Below are 7,112 nucleotides of genomic sequence, written 5' to 3'. Positions count from 1 at the left end.
TACCATATTGAAAAATATACTATTTTTGTATGATAATTATGGGTTTTGTATTTTATTTTAATAGAAGTTGATGTTGCTTTTGCAATTATCCATCAATTTTTTAAAATTAAACACTATCTACAGATTTGCATCGAAGCGTTTCTTATGATAGTGATTTTAATCACTGTCAGATTAAATCTATACTGGACCCTACTATGCAATGTCTCCACTATGCCGCGACCCCACTGTGCTACCGTTTTTTTTTTTTATGTTTTGGTTTATTAAAATGCTAGCTCCCATTACTATTATGAGAAAGATTTTTTTATAAAAATATATTAGATATACTAATATAAATGTATATTTAGATTAAAATTTACTTAACTATTGTAAATATCTAGTTTATTATAAAAAAAAATTATTCCTAACGGTAGATTTTAGGGATAACTTTCGAATGTTAAATGGGGCCCTACTATTACTTTATTACTATTAAATGGAAAGTGGTTTAAATAAAATGTTGACGAGTCAATATCCAGGTTTGTGTTATTAGCTTTTGAGTTATTAAAATTTTTGGAGATATTTGCATTGTAAGATTTAGTAAAAGTTAGTAGAGTAGTGTTTAGAGACGCTTTATTTTTTGTATAATGCACAGAAATTATTCTATATTGATCAACCCTCTAATCAATAACTAAAAATTATATTAACTCAAAAAGTAATAATACAATACTGGTAATCGACCTGTCTAAATTGTACTTACAATTGTTAGACTATTCTATATTTTATAGTAAACTATAATAATAGGTTTTCGTTTAACTTTTGAAAATTACCCCTAAAATATACCATTAGGAACATTTTTTTGCAATAAACTTATTATTTGGTTTATAAAAATAAATTGAATTTTAGTCAATACATTTTTACGAAAAAATCATTATTTAACGAAAAAAAGGGCGTGGTATACTTAATAAATCAGACTGTATATTCTCTGAAAACCTGATTAAATCACTGATTATAACGTCATTTTTATTTCATTTTATTTTTATTTTCATATCCCACTTATAAACTACGGCACAGTTAAATAGTGATGCATCAGATGACAAAATATGAGTCATGATTGAGTTGGCTGTGAACAACGCGCTACGTTAAATAAATATGAAATTGCAGGAGCGAGTTTGATGAGTTGGAAGTAAAAAATATAATAGTAAATTAAAGTAGGACCAAGCGAAACAAAAGAAATCAGGTTATCGAGCTTGGTGAAAAATGAACATTTCTCGTTATTACTTTTACTTATAACATAATAATGCACCATTTTGTATTAAAATTGTTTCCCTTACACTATTACAAATGTAAAATCTAAACCGCCTTGGGTCATTATAATATGTGATTATATCTGCTACACGGTTACCCTTTGTTTATTTTTTACACCCGTTTATTTTTCAACGCACAAAAAAATATCAACGACAATAACAACCGAGATGAGGTTGAAGAACAAAAACTTGCGACCATCGGTGTATTATTTAGTTTATAGTGCACATATACATTAAGGGTAAAAATAAATTTTCATAACTAAGTGTTTTCGACAGAAATAGCCTAAAGGTTTTGATTGTTTTTTGACACAGGAAGAAACATATTATAGGAAGTGTATCCTTTTAATGATTTTTAAAATTGATAATGTCCTTTTTTATTTTCAACAGAGTTTATGAACACTAAATATATAATGACTTTTTTAGGGTGCACAGTACTATCACCACTTGGATAAGGGTTGATAAAGTGGTATATTTAGTGATGTAAGCTATGTATACTATTGATGTATACTATACAAGCGTTTTAATAATGGAGAACCTATGCATTTTATATGCGGTCTTTCAAAATACTGATTTTCAATGCATTTTGTAGTAAGACATAGCATGTCATTATCTGTCACTAAACCCTTCTCGGCTAAAGATACTAAGTAAAAAACAATGTTAGTAATGTTTATGCATAATACACGCGTCTTGCATTAAAAATTTTAATATTTAAAATTACTTAAATTCATCCAATATCGAAAAAATCATATAAGAAAATTATTAAATGTCATAAACTATCAACTCTTATTTGATATTATAATTATTTTTTTTTTTATTATGTTAAAATTGTTTACTTTAATCTTGTCAAATCAATTTCTTTCTTTAATTTATAAGTATTAACCCATTTGTACTGCACTATTCTTATGTTATTTTACTTTAACTTTTTAATTTTTCTATAAAATCTGATTTAATATTATTATTTTTTTAATGATATACTCACGCATAAAGAAAATCAATAAACAAAAAATATTACCAAAAGAACTATGCACATTTAACGCTCTGATTTATTAAACAAAAAATTAAAATTATTAATACATAAAACAGTTGTATCACCAAAACCCTTCATCAATTACTTTATTTTATCATTTTATAAAATGGGACTTTTTTTTTTTAATATATTATTTTGAGTGATTAAATATAAATTAAAATTTGAATGGAGCTTTTTTAGTAATAATAAGTGTACAATTTATTATTATAAGCTAATTTATAATCATCAATATTTTAAAATATTAATTATACTTGATTTTTTACAATTAATAACTAATTTTAAACAATTATAACATACTAAAATCATATTTATTAAAAAAAAAAAGATAATTATGTAATATTCTTTAAATTAATAGCCAAGTTTGATCAAATATTTTATTACAAATATAATAAATTTGTACATTTTTATTTAAATTATTATCGAATTATTGAATTTATATTTTATACGAATTTTTTTCAGCTCGAAATATAAGTAAATTTTTTAATATTATTACTATTATGTACTTAGAATACGAATATAGATAAATTTAAATTAGTAAATTTACTCATTTATAAATTACATAACCAATTGAAAATTGGTTATGTAGCCAATTGTTTAGTTTAAATCGAGTAAGTATTCCTATTTTTCTCACCTTAATCCCAACTATTTGGAATCGGCCCCCCTTATCCTAAACTTCCACTTGACACGATCTCTCACATTCCCACATTACCCACGCATATATCAGTCGTCCTCATATCACATTCAATAATATCCCACTATCTCTTTTTCGGTCTTTCTCTATTTCTTCTTCCTTCAACATTTCATTACTGTTCTTATAGCTTCCCATTTCTCACTTATTGTCACTGATTTCCTGATTTTATCTATCTTGTATTCTCATTTGTCAAGCTTGAACACTGCATACTCTATCTTACTCCTAATTATTCTTAATCTCTTTCTATTAAGAGCTGATTTTTATACCATTTTACTTTGGTACAACTGCCATCATATATATCCTCTATTATGTTAATGTAACTGTTAGGGATTCTTTTTCTTATTAATGCCCATTTTAGAACTTTTATTGGTATTCTATCATACGTTTACCCAAATCTATAAATATTATAGACACCTTTTTCTTATTTTTGTATTAGTTGTCCACACAAAATAATGACTCCGTCATTGAGCCTTCAGGTAAAAAACCAAACTTGTTCTTTGTCACTGATGTTTTATCTCTTATTCATTTGTCTATTACCTATTCCCAATTCTTCGTAATATGACTCTATGACTATAAGCTTTATGTCTCTATAATTTCCAAACTCTACTGTATATCTACTTTACCTTTAAATATCGCCAACCGTTCTTATCCCACCACTCGATTTCTATGTTTTCTGGCATTTCTACTCTCATCAACAATCTCCTTTGCAGTATTTTTTACACAACTAGCAAATCTATTCCACACATAATTTATCATTTGATATTCTACACTGTCCTCTCTTTTACCGTCATTACAAACTCTTTTTCCGTTTCCCCTTTTAGTTTCCACCACCGGATCCTATCGTATAGTTCTATTTTTGTTTGCTCTTTCTGCACTACACCAAAATTCTACACCATCAATTTATGTTGTATAGTTATACTTTCGCCTAATTTTAAAATCTTTTATTCACTTTATTCTCTCTCCCTTCCTCATAAAAAAAACCAATCTGTGATCTATTATTCCCACTCTTATAAGTTATATAATAGTCTACCCTCTTTCTCTAAGTATTAATCATGGCAAGATCGTACGATGCTTCGGAATCTAGGATTCTTTCTCCAGCTCCTCACTAAAACCATACCCTCAACAGCCGAACAACTTGTCCGGCTATTGAGTCTGCCTTATACGACTGGTAGAGGATCCGTTGAATTATTTTATCCTCTTAGAAAATTTTAATTGTTTTATTTTTTAATGGATGCATTTTAATAAATGTTTTTAGGGTAGATAATGTACTTTTTTTTTATTATATCAACAAAACATACTAAATGAATCTAAATTTAAATTAAAATATCTTAAATTGAAGTGATGCGGTTAACTACAATTTATAACATGAAAATTAAATTATTATTTTTATTTGAATTAACTATTTTTGTTGGTTAAGTATGTATATCAAAATCAATCCTAAGTGATAGTATAGCTAATCTGAAGTCACTTAGTTATAACCAGATAATTTCAAGGCTAGTACTTGAATATAGGGAAACTTAAGAATCACTAGCAAGGTTTAATAAAGTTACATTACCATGGGAACATATGAGGAAGATTCATTAAATATTTTGTGTGATACCCTGTCCACATTAAGATCTAAACATTTGGGACAATCAATTCTCGAAAAAGAAAATATCAAAAACCTATAACCCAAATAGACACTTAATTTCGCCAGAGAGACAGGATTTTATAATCCTTGTATATATTATAGTAACGTAAATTCACACTATGAATTGAATTAATAATGATAATTTTGTTTGTATTAGCACGCAAAGCGTACAACTTTTGTCCTACGTTTTGAATAAAAAATATAGAATAGAACTAAATAAGTTACCTAAAATGATTAATAATGCATTACCAAAAACTTATTAAATTCAGTAGTTTTTCTAGAAATCAAGAAGCCGATGCAAATAAAATAAATAAGTACATCTTAAATTATAACTATTAACAAAAATTATAATAGAATTATAATGAAAAAACAAAGAGCTCAAATGAAAAATTACTTATTTGCATTTACATATCATGACTCTTCAGTATAGTTTAATTATCATTATAAATTTATTTATAAAGATATTAAATTATTAGTGTAAATTACAAGATTTGATGATAAAACGCATTTTTTGTGATCTACTCAGATAATATTATATATTATATATTTTTTTAATATGCAATCATCATTCATAAATGTCAGTTTATCACTATAAATACAAAAAAATAGAATTAATTAAAACTGTAGAATTTCACAAACTGTTAATTTGAGTCCAACTAAAATATGCAAACAGCTTAGGGCAGAGAAAGTTACTTCATGAATTTTCAACGAACAGAATCAGTACTAATTACAAACCATTGAAACATTATTATTATGGTTGCTTTGTTGTCTGACTCGAGTGACACAAATAATACTTGATAAGTTTATACAAAAACTCAGTTTCATTAGATATTTTATACATGCAATAATTCTTATAAATGTAATTAAAACTAAAATTTTATTCACTTGTTAATCAATACTTAAAAAATAATAGCTAATGCTAAAAAAATGTTAAAAATAATTGTTCAAAAGATTTATTAATTTTAATTAATAAAATCATTAAACGTTGACATATATTTGGGTTGAATATAAGAGTATACAATTATCTTTAAACTACTGTCAAAGATAGTTCTTTTTTTTAACTTTTATTTTTTGCGTATTGAGAAATTTTAAAGTATTTAAATATTTTTAAAAATAATTTTCATTTTTTTTTTTTTTTTGAAGATAAAAACAAATTTTAACAATATTAAATCTGAATTATTATTTTCAGAATCTCCAGAAAGTAAATAGTTATGCGCAAGATTGTGAATTTGTATTAAACATTATAATGATGTGTTGTATTGAACTAATATTGATGACAATTTTTTCTATTTTTAATGGAAAAATAATTTTTTAAAATAAATTATTATTAAACTATAAAGTATATATATATATATATATATATAATTAATTTGTCATAAAAAATAACAACTATTGAATTTTTACTATGAATTTTTCACAATGGAGACAATCATGTAATTATCCAAATTCAATTAAAATAAGTAACAAAATATTTAATGATTGAACGATTGCAAAATAATTTGTGAAAATTATGTATTAATTGCAAGTTGATAATTATGGGACCTTTCTTCCTTGTAAACAGATACTTGCTGGTTTTATGTATATCTAAAATAATCATTGATTACATTAAATTAATTCTTCAACAAAAGTATCATTTTTCCTTTACTATAAATGAAAACTTATAACTTTGACTGCTATCAAAATTAATGATATCCGTATATGAGTTTATATAGAATTGGTATGCCAATTGTGGTGATATAAAACTATGAGATATTGAAGTTTGAACTCAAAATTTTATCAGCAATACATGGAAAAAATTACATGAAATTTTTTTACTTATTTATTATTAAGCTTGTGGTTAGTAGTCATATATTACAAAATTAGTTGCAAATGTATTAAATTCAACTATTTTTTAGTTTTGTAATTTTCTAACCATTAAAATATAGTAAATAATATAAAAAATAATAATATTAAGTAACAACATTTTTTTCAGTTTAATTAAAAATATATTTACTCCGAAAAATCATTTGATATTTTTTTGTAAATCTATTTTCCACACAAGAGTAAATTAATTTAATCTAAGTATAAATTTCAGATTGACTTATAAAATATCACCCTATATAATTATGATATCATATGTACCTACTTAGTTGATAATATTTTATTAACATACAACTTCCTTCAATTCATTCGAAAAATCTTACTGTAAATATGATCTAGTTATTAAAATATTTCCAAGAAAATAAAGATTAGAATTTTACTTCACAATAACCAATTTTTGATTAAATTATTTTAAAGATTTTAAACATCTAATCATAGTAAAAATGCCATAATAGATAATTCTACTTTTATATAATTTAATTACTTCTGCCATATTTACATATTAGAATATTTTAGAATTAATCTAATTTTTCTGATAATATTTTAAAACTTTTTTATTATAACTAAGCTATAATAAAAAACCATACTATAAATTGTTATATCTATAGCTCAGTCTAATGAATA

The sequence above is a fragment of the Daktulosphaira vitifoliae genome, unplaced genomic scaffold (assembly GCF_025091365.1).
Source record: "Daktulosphaira vitifoliae isolate Bord-2020 unplaced genomic scaffold, ASM2509136v1 Scaffold_2, whole genome shotgun sequence".
Taxonomy (NCBI): Eukaryota; Metazoa; Arthropoda; class Insecta; order Hemiptera; family Phylloxeridae; genus Daktulosphaira; species Daktulosphaira vitifoliae.
The sequence above is the reverse complement of the archived record's forward strand: the minus strand, read 5'-3'. Positions refer to the sequence as shown.